The sequence below is a fragment of the Artibeus jamaicensis genome, unplaced genomic scaffold (genome assembly GCF_021234435.1).
Source record: "Artibeus jamaicensis isolate MK-2021 breed Jamaican fruit bat unplaced genomic scaffold, CSHL_Jam_final contig_519, whole genome shotgun sequence".
Classification (NCBI taxonomy): Eukaryota; Metazoa; Chordata; class Mammalia; order Chiroptera; family Phyllostomidae; genus Artibeus; species Artibeus jamaicensis.
Window position 1 is genome coordinate 22386833 of NW_026521871.1, and position 14072 is coordinate 22400904.

General features: G+C 47.9%; 1 protein-coding gene across 1 annotated transcript in view; it reads right to left on the reverse strand.

The window, feature by feature from the left end:
• Positions 1-14072, reverse strand: part of ZBTB38 (zinc finger and BTB domain containing 38) — a 126389-nt gene that overhangs the window by 103344 nt on the left and 8973 nt on the right. The window contains exon 5 of the transcript XR_008392358.1: positions 11423-12985. The gene's annotated coding sequence lies outside the window, so the exon portion shown is untranslated. The remainder of the gene's footprint in view (positions 1-11422; positions 12986-14072) is intronic.

Below are 14072 nucleotides of genomic sequence, written 5' to 3' on the forward strand. Positions count from 1 at the left end.
TCAAAATGACCTCAGCTTTTGTCTGATCCAGTCCTGTGACCAGACCACAGGCGACACCTCAAAGGGTAGTAATTTCTTTCAGCTCTCACCAGGAGACCCATGGACACGGTGAAGTACGGTGTCACCATTACAAAGGATGGGGCGTTTCTCTGTGTCCTGATGTGCAAAGGTCTTCAACGTGAAAGTCCTGAGTTGCAGATAAAACGTACGTGCAAACACACACTGACAACCCTCCACTACGCTTGTTTTGTACACAGGTTTCTATGTGTGTATGCAAACATACAGAAAAGGTCTGGAAGGACAGAAACTGTGTCAGTGACGCTCATTTCCTCAGAGAATTGAGGAGGGGACTGAAATTGGAAGTAGATGTCAAAGGAGACTTCAGCTGTATCTGAAATATATTTTTGTAAAGAGAATGTATTTTTTCTGTAATTAAAAACTAATTTTTAAAGCTACCCAAACAAGATGATACTGAAACGCCGCATTTAAGGTAAAGTGAAGCAATTCACTTTCCCCTGAGTAGCAGTTCTCCCCACCCCTGTCACTGTGGGTGTGTTTGGAGAAGCTTGGTGGCATTATCTGACCCTCGAACTACTGGCATGTAGTTACCCAGGGAGGAGCACGTGAGAAAGTTCCACACCACAAAGTAGTACCCCAGGCAAATACCAACAGTGGTCCTGGTAAATCCGAAAGCTTGGTTTAGTTGTATTTAGAAATGCATGTGACCCCTAATTAAGAGTTTCCTGTCTTTGAGTTGAGCAATGGAGTTGCCCAGCCCATGTTCCATCTGGCCTTATAAAAGGTAAATTTGATGACCGATGTTCTAAACCAGTGAGTGAAAAAGCATGTCCAGGGCTCTGGCCAGGAAGTCCTTTTGGGACTGTGCAAAAGCTTTGAGAATAAGAGCTGTCCAGGCACCAGCTGGCACCCTTGCACTTAGCTAAGACTTTAAGTCAAACGTCCCATTGACCAATAGTCATGCAAGAGCCGAAGGCCTTGAAGAGAAAGTTGGGAGGGCCCTGCTCCGGTGGTTAGCGGTTCTCACACAGGACCGCCTGCCTGCAGACCCCTGGCACTTGGGAACCAGTGCCCAGCTCCCAGTAACAAGACACAATGGTGAAAACAGGCAAAACAGAAGACATGTGCTGTGTTCCCTTTCAATTCCAAACTCTCTGACACCACAGCTGTACATACATTCAACAAATACTCATGGACCATCTGCAATGTGTCAAGCATTGTGCCAGGTGCTGGGGACACAGAGAATCAGACGGGTATGCTCGCACCCTAGTGACACGGATATCATAAGCGGGTATTCTCAACAGTGATCACTGTTGTGACAAAGCAACATGGGTCATGCGATAGATAGATACTGGGAAGGGCAACGTGCGATAGAGCTGAGGCCGCGCGCCGGGCTCTGGGGAGGATGGCAACGGCGCAGGGGGTGGCCACCGTGGAAGGCTCACGCCTGCGGTGGCTGTTCCTATCTCTTCCAGCCCAGCCGGGGCATCCTGCCATCTGGGACCGCAGGTGTGCTCCGGATCTTGTGGGTGCTCTGTGCTCCTGGGCAGTTCATTGTAAAACCATCACAGGAGCATTCGTGCTGCTTCTCACTTTGTTTTCCAGCTGCTCCACCCAGGATTTCACACACATCTGAGGATGCTGATTTCCTTTCTATCCAAGGTGTGGGAATAGAGTGCACAGGAAGGTAACTGGTATGGAATTGTAAAAATCATTGTTACTTTAAAACACTTAACCCTTACCTGACATTCCCAAACTTCTAAAAACAAACAAACGAGAACACTCGTATGGCACTGACTTTGTTAGGCACCGCTCTAACACTTTGCAAATGTTAAATCATTTTGTTGTCACGACAAACCTACACACCAAGTGCCGAGGAGCATTATTATCTTCAGTTGTTGCACAAGGACGTGGGACTGTTTCTCTAATGGTCCAGAGGCACTACCCTCTTCGTCAAGATATGACTGCACTGTAGCTGAAGGCCTTGTATTTTCCTTCTGTTGCCAGAGCTGATAAACCAGCTAAGAAGTTCCCATCCATTACTGCAATGTCCACACCGTGAGGAGCAGATGAAGCTATAGCTTTAGCGGAAGCAAGAGCATTACAATCGCTGATGGAATTAGGCAGTCAAAATATTGGCTGCAACATCACTGTGCTTGCACAGTGGACATGCGTTCAACACCCACGTAAACCACAGCACTGGGGGTCTGTGTCTGTGAGGATGCCAGGCAAGGGGTCACTGCCATTCCAGGTGTTTTCCCACCCACACTTCTCTTGCCTTGGCCAGCCTGGGTTCCCACCCTTCACCTCCTGCAGCCAGCCCGCTCCATTCCTGCCTCTTGACCCTGTGGCCACGCCTCCCCCTCTACTGATTAGGCAGGGAGTGGAGCACTCAGCACTGGCTGGACCCAGTCCGCCCGGAATTGCCCTCGTACAAATGTGATCTGAGTGGTGATCAGATAGCAGCAGGCTCTGTGGCCAGGAGGGCCACCGTAAGCACACAGAGGCGGACGAGCAGAGACAGTGTCATGAATGTATGTTTGCCATATAGTCTTTCCTATAAGTCAGCTGGGCAACTGTTTAGCTAGCTGCCTGCCGAGCATCCTCCCACCAAGGAATAGACAAGAGTCACACACAGGAACTATGCTCCTTACTCAGCTTTTATTGAATGCAGGTTCACTCAAAGGAGAAAACATCAACATACATTAATATCCTCCTCATACTCTAACAATTTAAGAGAAACATAACACACAGCAATCAGTGGTGGATAATGAACTCAAGTCCCAGAGTCTCAGTCTGCAGGTCCAGGAGACAGCACGGTGGGCATAAACATTGTCAGCATCTTGCAAGGAAGGGTCTCCAGAGCCAGTGAGCAGCAGGGCAGACGAAGTCTTCAGTCCAGGAGGGCAGAGCCTGTGGCGGCTGATGCCAAGGGAGATCAGCGTGGTGTGGAGCAGCACTCCGGTGTGTGGAGCTCGGCTGTGTCAGCAGTGGTCTGGAACCTGCCTCAGTTATACCTTGAAAGTGGTGTACTCCACCCTTCTGGATCCCTTGATAAGTGTCTTGGGCCCCCTGAGGGCAAGTGGGGAATTTCCCCAGGATCCTATCTATGGATGGTCCGCTCTGCAGATAGGCTATTCTGATCACGTGTGAAGATATCTTGGGTGTGTCTCCTGGCCAGATGTGTCTAGCATGACTTAGGTAGTTTCCGTCTTGAACCAAAGTGTCATGGCTGACTGGCAGCCATCTTGGTTGACATGAGAGGCTCCACTTTGTTTTATATACTTCATGCTCTCTTGACCGGACCAAGGCCATATTATTGGTTTGGCTCTCCACAGTGAGCAACCAAGCAGAAGACCGGTTTCCTGCTAGTGTTCCCTGCCTGGTGCACTCCATTCACTGCCCTAGGTTCCCTTTATCTACATCCTGATGCCACCCCATCACCTTATGATGGAGCTGGTTGGCCTTGGATTCTGTCTCTTGCATCCAAACAAGGTTTTACTGGAGCTATAAACAGCGTGAGGCCCGGAGTTTACATTCTTCCCTGGGGGCCTCAGCGGCCTGTGAAGGCCTGTACAGAAGAGACATCTCTTCTAACTGCTTGGAAGATTGACTGTGAAGTTTCAATTACTTGTGACTGAAAATGCAAACTTCTAGAATTTAGATGGTCTTGGCAAGTGCATTTGTCTAAGAAACCTCTTTATACAGGACAGATATTTTTTCTTGGCACTATGCAAAATGCTCACTCTTTGGGCCAAATACCCTCTTTCCTGGTGGTTTCTCAATGCTGCACGCAGACTTTTCAATGGCGATCAAGAATTTCTCGTCCTAGTTATCACAGTAGGCACAGAACTAATAGCAGTGACTCTGATGGTTTTCAAATTTTCAGAATCCTTTTTTTTTAAGTTAATGTTACTTGAAACCTCAGTACAGAAGTGCTACAAAGCTGAGCCACACCCGGCTGTCTTCTCTCAGCCCCCTCCCCTCCCTGCACTCTCAGCTGCAGGTCCCTCTGGAACCCGAGGGCTCTGGGAGCAAACACTGCAGCACTGCTCAGAGTGGCAGACCCTCCCATCCTCACCTCGCACACGTCTGGGGACAGCTGTCACATGTCGTAAACATATTACTGTCCACTCCAAGCTCCAGAAATACAGCGAAGTGGAAGACAAGTCCCCAACACAAAGGAGAGGAGGGGCAGATACGATGCCAACAGCCCACAGACAGAGCTGCGCCCAGGTCCAAGGGTGGCCCAAGCACAGTTAGGGGTGTGGGCTCAGAGATGGGGTAAGTGGTCGGTGCTGGGGCAGATGCGACAGCTGCACAGAGTGAGTGGGGCTTCGGTAAGCTTTCAACAGAGTTACGCAATAAGAAAAAGTAAAACTGAGGGGTGGGGTGGTGGGTGCATCCAGACAGGAGGAGACGCAGGAATAAGGGTGGGAGGGGTGGTGGGCTCAGGGAACAGTTAGCGAGTGAATTTGGTTAGATAGCAGGGCATTCCAAGTGGGAAAATGTGAAGGGGCCAGGTTTTGAATGACGGGCTAGGAAAATTCAACTCATCTGGGAGACCAGCAAGAGCCCGAATGATTCAATTTAGGAGGAAAAAATCATTAGGAAAAAGAAAAACAAGATAAGAGGAAAAATCAGACGTCAAGCTGGTCTGATGTGGTGTTTGAAAGCAGCCAAGGGCAGCAGCGGTGACACATTTCCCCGTTGCTGACGTTCCCCCCAAAAGGGTCACAAGCCTTCGGGAGCGGTGAAGGCAAGCTGCATTATCGTCCACTTACTCATCAGGCGTCACAGAGCGTGGTGACTCATTTGAAGTCACCCATTAGAGGACTCTGGAGGTCCTGACTCACAAGCCTTCCCAGAAGAATCCTCTCCAGCAAGAACATGTGACCACCAGGCCCGCGCTCAGCAGCCAGTGAGAGCAGTCAGAGAGCAGATCCGTACTTCTCGGATCTCTTTCCTTTTGTTCAAATCCAGGAAAGGGAGACACCGAACTCTCTCCCAGCCTCAGCCAGAGCCAACTGCGACATTCTCGGAGCCAAAGAATTTCAAAGAAAAATGGCCTTATTTGAAATCTCTCCTGAACCGTCACAACGAAGCACCGTATATGCATGTGTACCTGCAGTCGCTCCTGAAGCCAGCATGAGCTTTGTTGCTGGGCTGGGTAAGGGTGGGGACTGCCCTCCATCCAGCCTGCCCTGAAGGAAGGACCCAATGCTACAGACTACCATAGGAATATGAAATAAAATGTTCCCTCACCAGACAAATTTTGATGGTGACACATTTGGGCTGGCCGGCTCTCTGCCTCTCTCTCTCTGTCCCCTACATAATCAAGAACCCAGAAACATGAAGAGGGCACATTTGGGGTGGGGGAGGAGATAAGATAAAAAGCCTGAACATCCTACACGAGGCTCATGGACAAGGCGGTGTGTGGCTACCTGCTTGTCTCGGTCCTGCACTTCCAGGGGCTGTGTTCTGTCTGAGAGGTCCACTGGGAGGGTGAGAATGACACCATCAGAAAGGGGGACAGAGGAGAAGGAAGACAGCTGCTCATACCTCCTCTATCAGCAGAGGAAGGCTTTCCAGGAGGTTGCGCTGGACTTCCCAGCACCTCCCCCTGAATTTGCAGGAGCCTGTTCCCCAGGCTCTGGGGGCTGGGAGGAGGGAGCCCTGTGGTGGCCTTACAGTCAGGGCAGCGTGTCAGCCCAGTTCGGCCAGTTGACTCAGCACCGTTGGGGTGGTGAGACCTCCCGGATGTCACCAGCTGCCGCCAGCGCTGGACTCATCGACCTCCCAGAGCCCTTCCCCACACTCAGGAGGAAACTCTTAAACCAGCGTCCTGGTGACTGTGCCCCACTTCCACAGTGAACACGCTGTCTTCCCTTCTCCGGTTTTCTGTGCCAACTAGTTGTTGAAAATTTGTAAATTATATAATATATACCTGAGTTTCAGGAGATACTGTGGGTGATCAGGAGCTCACCCACAAGGCCCCTCAGCCACCCAATTGTCCAGAGTCTACCATCTACGAGTTTTTCAGGGCAGAGCCCTCCTCTCCCACCTCAGGCCTCAGTTCGGCATTTCACCTGCTCTCACCTCTGAGACAGCTTCATCCCCCAGCCAGTCTCCCGCCACCAGCCCCATCGAGCCCAGCCCTGCCCACTCAGGAGCACCTCCAAAACACAGACGTGCCCATGCTGCGCCCCCAACCCTGTCCCCGACAGCCCTCCAAGAGCTCCTGATCAGTAGCTCCTATCACCCAAATAGTATCAGAGGCTCTCCAATGAAAAGAAAAGCAACAGATTTTAAGTATGATTTTCTAGTTCTTAATGCACCTGTCTGAGGCAGCATCATGTGACTTTGTTTTGTGAGGAAGAAATTAACCCACTTCGTGCGACCTTCCATGTCTGCTCTCCTCCCCGCTGTCCTGTCCCCAACCACTGGCCCTTCACCGTCGCTGCCACAGGGCACCAAGGTTTATAACTTCTATGTTCTGTTCTAGAAATACCATTGTTTGTATTTCATCTAGAGCTTGATTTGTAGAATTAAGAACAAACAACCAGCATTTATAATATTTCGATTGTGACAATTACTCTCTCCAGAGGCAAGTGGAGAACCTTGGAGGGAGACATGCAGACAAGTCACTATAGTTGTGCTGCCAAAGGGGAAAGAACAATGGAGCTGGGAGGAGGACTTGGGGAGTGGAGGGGCATGCATCAGAGTGACTCTTCCTAGAAACTGAAAGCATTTCCCTAACTCTGACCATCAAAGATGGAAGAAACAAAACCAGGGGACTCAATTACTTGTTCCTTCATGTTTTTGGAGCACTGACTATATATTAGGTACAATGAGAATTTGCTTAAGATGCCCAGGAGAACAGTTCTCACCTGCAAAGAGCTCTGAAGGAACAGCCAGGAAAATCAGAGTGTGCAGAGTACAGGCCTCAGGAAAGCAGGAAGTTTTTTTCTATTTTGTTCATCATTGTACTTTGGTAGTTCGACGAGCCAATTGCTGAATGAATGAGAGAATGAATGAATGGATGCCAGAGTTCATGGAAGAGGGGGGCTAAGGAGTGGGGAAGGGGGACAGAATGAGGGAGGGGACACCTGTGAGGTCGGGCCTCCCTAGGGGGCCTGGGGGCCACCTGCCTCAGCCTTGAATGCTCACAGAACATTCCCTGAGGGAGTTTGGGTTGAATACTGAAGACCAAGTAGGAGGTGGACATGGGAAGAAACTGGGAAAGGGAAATTCGCAGGAAAGGGATAGAAGCAGAAAGTGAATACAGGATCGTGGCAGGAAACGAGGTGAGAACGACCAGAGAAAGCAATTCATGAAGGGACTCCTGTGACCGGCTGACAAGCCTGGCCTTTATTCCAGGGGTGAGAGGGAATCTTGGAGGGCTGTCGGGGACAGGGTTGGGGGCGCAGCATGGGCACGTCTGTGTTTTGGAGGTGCTCCTGAGTGGGCAGGGCTGGGCTCGATGGGGCTGGTGGCGGGAGACTGGCTGGGGGATGAAGCTGTCTCAGAGGTGAGAGCAGGTGAAACGCCGAACTGAGGCCTGAGGTGGGAGAGGAGGGCTCTGCCCTGAAAAACTCGTAGATGGTAGACTCTGGACAATTTGGTGGCTGAGGGGCCTTGTGGGTGAGCTCCTGATCTGGCGGGGTGGTGGCACCATTAACAAAGAGAGGGGTTCAAAGAAGAGCAGAGGGTTTAGCAAGTGTTGAGGAGCGCCAAACACCGCTGTATATTGTGTAGGGGGGACACTCAACTGGGGACGTCTTCGGGCAGGTGCACCTCTTTACAGAGCAGAGAATTATTGGCAAGTAAGTGGCAGACAAAGCCGCAGGCAGAAAGCTGTAGGGTAGTCGGTCCATGAAGGTGGATGAGAAGCGCTGCCTTCAAGGACGGACAGACGAGGAGCAGCCTGCGGACTGGACTGGGAGAGGCGAGGGGGAGAGGGTGTCGCTGTCTCAGTGCAGGAGTAGAGAGTGAAGCAAAAGGAGATTTACGGTCGTTGGTATGAAAAATACGTGTTTATTCTTGTGTTATTATTTATTAATTATTGTTGTTACAGTCCATAGGAAGAACTGTAAACCTGCTTTTGCCATACCCTGTATTGTCAAGAGGAGTTATCACAGTTGAGTGGACGGCTGGTCACCTGGCTGAGGCCGTTGGTCAGGTTCCTCCACTTAAAGTCACTCCCCGCCCCCTTCCGAGCTGTGCTCTTTGGAAGGAAGCCATAATGTGCAGCCCGGACCTGGGGAGTGAAGAGTTTTAACAAAACTCTTGAGGGAGGAGGCAGTTAGCTTTTCAAATCTCATCCCGCCTTTTCATTTGAAGTGAACTTCTCTGTTTCAGATACTCTTTTAAGAACGTAGAGACTCGTCAACTGTGGAACCTGACTTTAGAGATGCCTTTTATAAGGCTTAACATTTCTAAATGCGTGCATCTCAAAACACCACATGAGAGGTTGTAAAATGCAGGTAGTGCCTTCCCTCCAGGGAGGCACTGGTTTACTGCCGCCTCAGGCATGGAGCGTCCCTTTGAAGCAGCCTGGAAGGATGTCTTGTGTAGGCCCCACCTGGCCAGCCCTCACCCCCTGTCCACTCTGCTGGTGCCAGGCATGGGGCTGGCCTAACTTCAAAGTCAGGAAGAAGTGAAGAATTCCCACATGAGAGGGAATTGGAAAGGAAGTACTAGAAAAGAGTCATGACGTTTCCCCGCACGTGCAGATAAATAATGTCCCATTTGTTAGTTCACAGCATACGCTTCTATAAACCAAGAGCATCCCAATGAAGGCACACAGCATGGTCAGAGGTCGGATCACTACCAGGAAAGCAAGGCAAAGAATTTCACACCAAGATTGTAGGAAAGACGACTATTATTCAAAAGCCTAATGAAATTCCAACAAGGAGAATCGCTGTGTGAGTAAGAAAACTTAGCGTAATCCTTGTTTATAATGTAATTCAAAAGTTACTGTACTCTGGTGAGATAAGACCCTGCCCCCTACGTTGGTCCCCTCCAGTGTCCGACCGAGTCCTGCTGCCCCCGGGGAGGGGAAGCAGCCAAGTAACGGCATACGCTGTTTGTCTCTGTCGCTCTATTTCCCTCCTTATTACCTGGACTTTGAAGTTCAATGTCACATACACATTAACTAACTTCTTAAATGAAGCCACAAAGAGCGAACTGCGACCTGAGTATATGATTTCGCCAGTACTTTCCCATGAGCTCCAAGGCGTCCGTCCGATTGTCTCTCTCCCGGTGCGTCTCTGTCTCACAGTCAGTTTGGAAATGGTCTTGACCCGGCATCAGTATTTTTGTTATTGTTTTGCTATGGACGTGCTTCCCAAAGAACGCCCATCAGAGATGACTTCAGGTGGGAATATCCACTAACTTGTCCTTTAAATATACAGGGTCTGGCAGAAGTAACGCTCGCTTGAGTGTGGTTGGTAGAGTAATAATATGAGTGTAATAATTTAGTTAATTATTTTTTTAAGATTTTATTTATTTTTAGACAGAGGGGAAGGGAGGGAGAAAGGGAGGGAGAAAACATTACTGTGTGGTTGCCTCTTGCACACCCCTACTGGGGATCTGGCCCACAATCCAGGCATGTGCCCTGACTGGGAATCGAACTGGAGACCCTTTGGTTCATAGGCCTGCACTCAATCCACTGAGCCACACCAGCCAGGGCTAATAATTTAGTTTTAATTTGAACATTTCACCTAAAATGACATATGCTGTGCTTGAGTGTGGTATTGTTATGCTGCAGAATTACATGCTTATGATTTTGCAGTAAAAGATTTTGGAATAAAAAAGGGGCATTATTTGTGCCAGACCCTATATTTAAGGTAAAAAAAAATTTTTTTTAATTTAAAGAAAGAAAACACATCGCATAGCAGTACAAAATGGTAAAAGGGAGAGCAAAAGTGGCCACTGGCTGACATTTGGAACCACCGGGCTCTTGCACTGACCTGTCTCCAGGCGCGGTTTACTGCGCGCGGGAGCCTGGCGCGTCATGACTTTGGGGACCACCTGCGGAAGCTAAGACGGCTTAGTCCCCAGTCGTCACGTCCCTCCACGGCCACACTTGTATGTGGTTGCTAGTCCCTAGTCATCACATCTCTCCACAAGCAACAGTTTTCCTCTATAATACAGTTTTCCCAATTGCTATAGTCTAAATCACTCTGGGAAACTCTTGAAACACAAATCACACACCTCATTAACACAATCTTTGTAAGGCTGGTATCAAAAAGAGAGGTTTCTCTGAATTTGTTTTGGATACGTTTTTAGATTTTTCTCCCAGGTTACATTTCATTTGCCCCCAATTAAAATAATATAAAGTATAGTGACTTTCGCTAACATTGAGCACTTTAACACATGGTGCTGAGTTGCTAAAGAAACTGCCCCTCAGTTCTGAAACCTTTGATCGGTCTTACCTCGCCCTCCCCACGGCCACCATCATGGGGTGCTCCTTTGTGAGGGATGTGTCACTGCGAGTTGTTGGCTTGCAGGACCTGAAGTGAGTAGCCTGCATGGCATCAAATAACCGAAAGACTGATGCTAGGAGAATGATAACTCCCTTAAATATTTTTTTCTGCACTGAGATATTTTTTTCTTGACACATAATTACATGCTTTTGAGCATTTGCTAAATTACTGTGAGGTTAATCCATCTCGACTGCAGGAAGCCTATTTGTAAATTTCCTCGGTGCCCCATTTCTCATTAGTTGGCCTTTTCTAAATACCAAACCGACCATTTACCATCAGTTCTGTCCACCTTCCTGATCTCCTTGCATCTACCCATACATGACGTTCTTGGCTGGTTTAATTTGCTTTTGAGAATTTTGAGAACAAATGACTATCACATCACAGAGATTTGAATTTATCTTAAAATAGAACCGCTGCTGTTTATCTTTATGCTTCAGTTCCAAAGAGTAACATTTGTTGTTATTCTGCTTTTCTACGACTCTTTTATCTTTATAAATACATCCTTCATTTTACAATGTGACTTAATTTGCTTTAGTGATTCTAGGTGTCAGGGATAACATACCTAATTAACTTTGAAAACACAACCGTTGTCATCATATTATTTTGAATACTACACTCACACACTTTCCATTCATGCCCACTTTCTGATCTCGTCCTCTCTCTCTTTCCCTCCCACCTCGCTTCCCTGCCTTCATTGAATATTTATTGAGAATCTACAAGTCAGGCACTATGATAGATGTGGGATCAATGATGCATAAACTCTCAGTCCCTCATGAAGATATTCTATTGATTTAAAATCTTTCCTTTCTGTGTATTTCTAAGGTTGTTTGGAGAAAATACACTGGTGAAATTCATGGGAAATAAAGCAAGCACGGGCAGCTTTCACTGAGTTGGAGGAAAAGCATGTCACCAACCTTTAGCTGATGCAGAGTAATTGTTCTTCTGTTGGGGCTCCGGCTAAGTCAGCGATTCTTCTTTTCTCCAAGAACTGGCCCTGGGGAGGGCATTCTTCCTCCTCCAGCATAAATAACCTTGGGCTGGAATATTGGGATGGACACCACTTTGATGAGACCCAGAGCAGCAGGGGAGCCCTCCTAGAAGACGCAGGCGCCCACACCCGTTTGGTGTGGCTGCCTGAGGCCTCTGGTAGGGAGCTCCTGTAGTAAACCACAAATGCACAGGAAATTGGAGAAAATCAGATAAAGGCAAACCATTAAATGACACATGTAGAAAAAGGAAACAGTTAAGAATTAACACAAATTCATTTAAGGCTATAACAGCAAGTGGTGCAACGGTTTAGTTAATAAATAGCTAGTCTCCAAAGCTAGGGCATTTGAACCAAATGACTAAGGGCTTTCACAGCTCCCAGGGAGCAGGTGGATGGAGAAGCGAACCCATCACAGAGGTGATCACAAACTGCTGCAGGAAGTAGGAGCAGGCACTGTGCACTGGACCAGTGTGGTGCCGGACACCCATCCCCCTCCACATACCTGTGCAGACAGCTACGGGTAGCTTCAGCACACACTTGCTGAGTTTCACTGTTTTAGATGATGGTGCTGAGGAGACAGCAGTGAGAATACCCTCATAAACCTTAAAATTTAGCACTATGTAGAAGGCCCACTGATTAATCCGACCGGAATTTAGGTCAGGATTCTACACAGAAAATAGCAACGTTCAAACTTGAGTTTGCCGAGTTCAGCTAGTTTTTTTTGAATACCAGGGCCCAAAGAACCTTTTAGTGGAATAAGCTGTTATTTACTCCCCAGTCCTTTCCCAATTCTGAAGTTGTCTCCCCCTTTTTATTCTCTCAGCTTAGCAAGACAAGTTCACATCTTTAGACTCAGGCCGTTCCATACTCGGGTCTCCAGCCCTGCCTAATGGGGAACATGAGACCCCAGAGCTGCTCTGTACTTGGCTAGGAATCAGCTTCCTGGATTCCTACTTTCATTATTTTTTTAGACCTCTACGAATTGAGTTCAAGTTCTTGGATACCCCAGACTCAATATTTGTCCGACATCCTCCTACCGATACCCACCTCTCTACATGATCCCACTCAAATCCCTCACCTGGGCCTGAAGAAGTGGGGTATGGAGTGTGATAGCCTGGCAGAGTGCCCAGGAAGTGCCGTCGGGACAGAAGTGAGCAAACCCAAACGTGAGACGGGCTAAATGTCTGGAGGCCGAGTCAGGAGGTATAGTCTGTAGGGATCCTAGTTTGCTGGGGACACGTGGCTTCTAGAAGGCATTCCCAGAAAGAATTCCTCCTGTGCTGTGATTTGGACATAGTTTAGTGGAAAGAGTAAGGGGTCTTTTTGTAGATAAAATCAGGAAAAAACCCACTTGTAAATTCAAACAGAACAAAGGGGAACAGTACTACCTGTGGAAGGGTAGCTGTCACCGAGCGGAGCGGAGAAGGGATTTATCCTTGTGTCTGCAACGCTCTGTTGACTTGTCTTCTGGCTCCTTTGGCAGGCAGAGCTGATATAAAGAGACGTGTGATATCATAATTTAATTCACATATTCATTCTCCTAGGTTTTTTTTCTTTGAGCACATACTTTGGTCCAGATACCATCGAAGATAAGTTAATAAGATAATCTCTTCCCTCTTGGAGCTCACAGTCTAATGGGAAATGCAAGCTTATAAACAACTAATTAAAACACTGTAGTTTACGGCTTCTGATACAAGGTTCTTTGGGATCCCCGAAGATGGGCAATCCCAAACTTCTCAGGAAGGTCAAGGAAAGCATTTCCAAGGAAGAGACCTCTCCGTAAAATCCCACGGAACAAGGTTTTCCAGGATGGAATTTTTGTCTCCATTTAGCTCTTCTTAATGAGAAAAAACGGTTTAGGGCTAGTCTACCACAGATAGTTCAGTTTTCTTAGCAAATATAGCTCTCATCATTACACTAAAGTTCCAGTTAATTTTTAGAGCCACTATGGAAATCACTCACTTAGGCCAGAACTGGAAAAAACAAAACAACAACAAAAAACCCCAAAATGTTTTTGGATCTACAAAGTCAAGAACTAAATTCTTGAGCAGTGTTGGGAGACCCAGCCTGACGGGCCAGGCATACTTATTTCTCTTCACTGACTTACTGTCGGTAACTGGCTCAACCTGGGACCCTCTAGGGCAGTGAAGAGCAAGCTCCCCATTTCTTGAAAAAAGTAAAAATGTGTATCAGGGGCTTCTTCCACACCTAACGGAAGCACCTCCAAATAGTTCTCAGTGACAGTGAAAGGACTTGAATTAATTTTAACTTTCACACTTGAAGGCCCTGTATGAGTAGTTTTCTGGGGACGGCATAACAAAATACCACAGACTGGGCGGTTGCAACAACAGAAACTAATTTTCTCACCTTCTGGAGGCTGGGAGTCCAAGATCAGGCGTCAGCCGGGTCGGTGTCCTCTGATGCCTCTCTCCTTGGCCTGCAGACAGCTGCCCTCATGTTGTGTCCTAACACAGCCTTTTGTACGCGTGTGTACGCATGCCTAGTGTGTCTTTTTATACAGATGCCTACACGCATCTTTTATGCCTTTTATACGCATGCCTAATTTACTCTTTTTA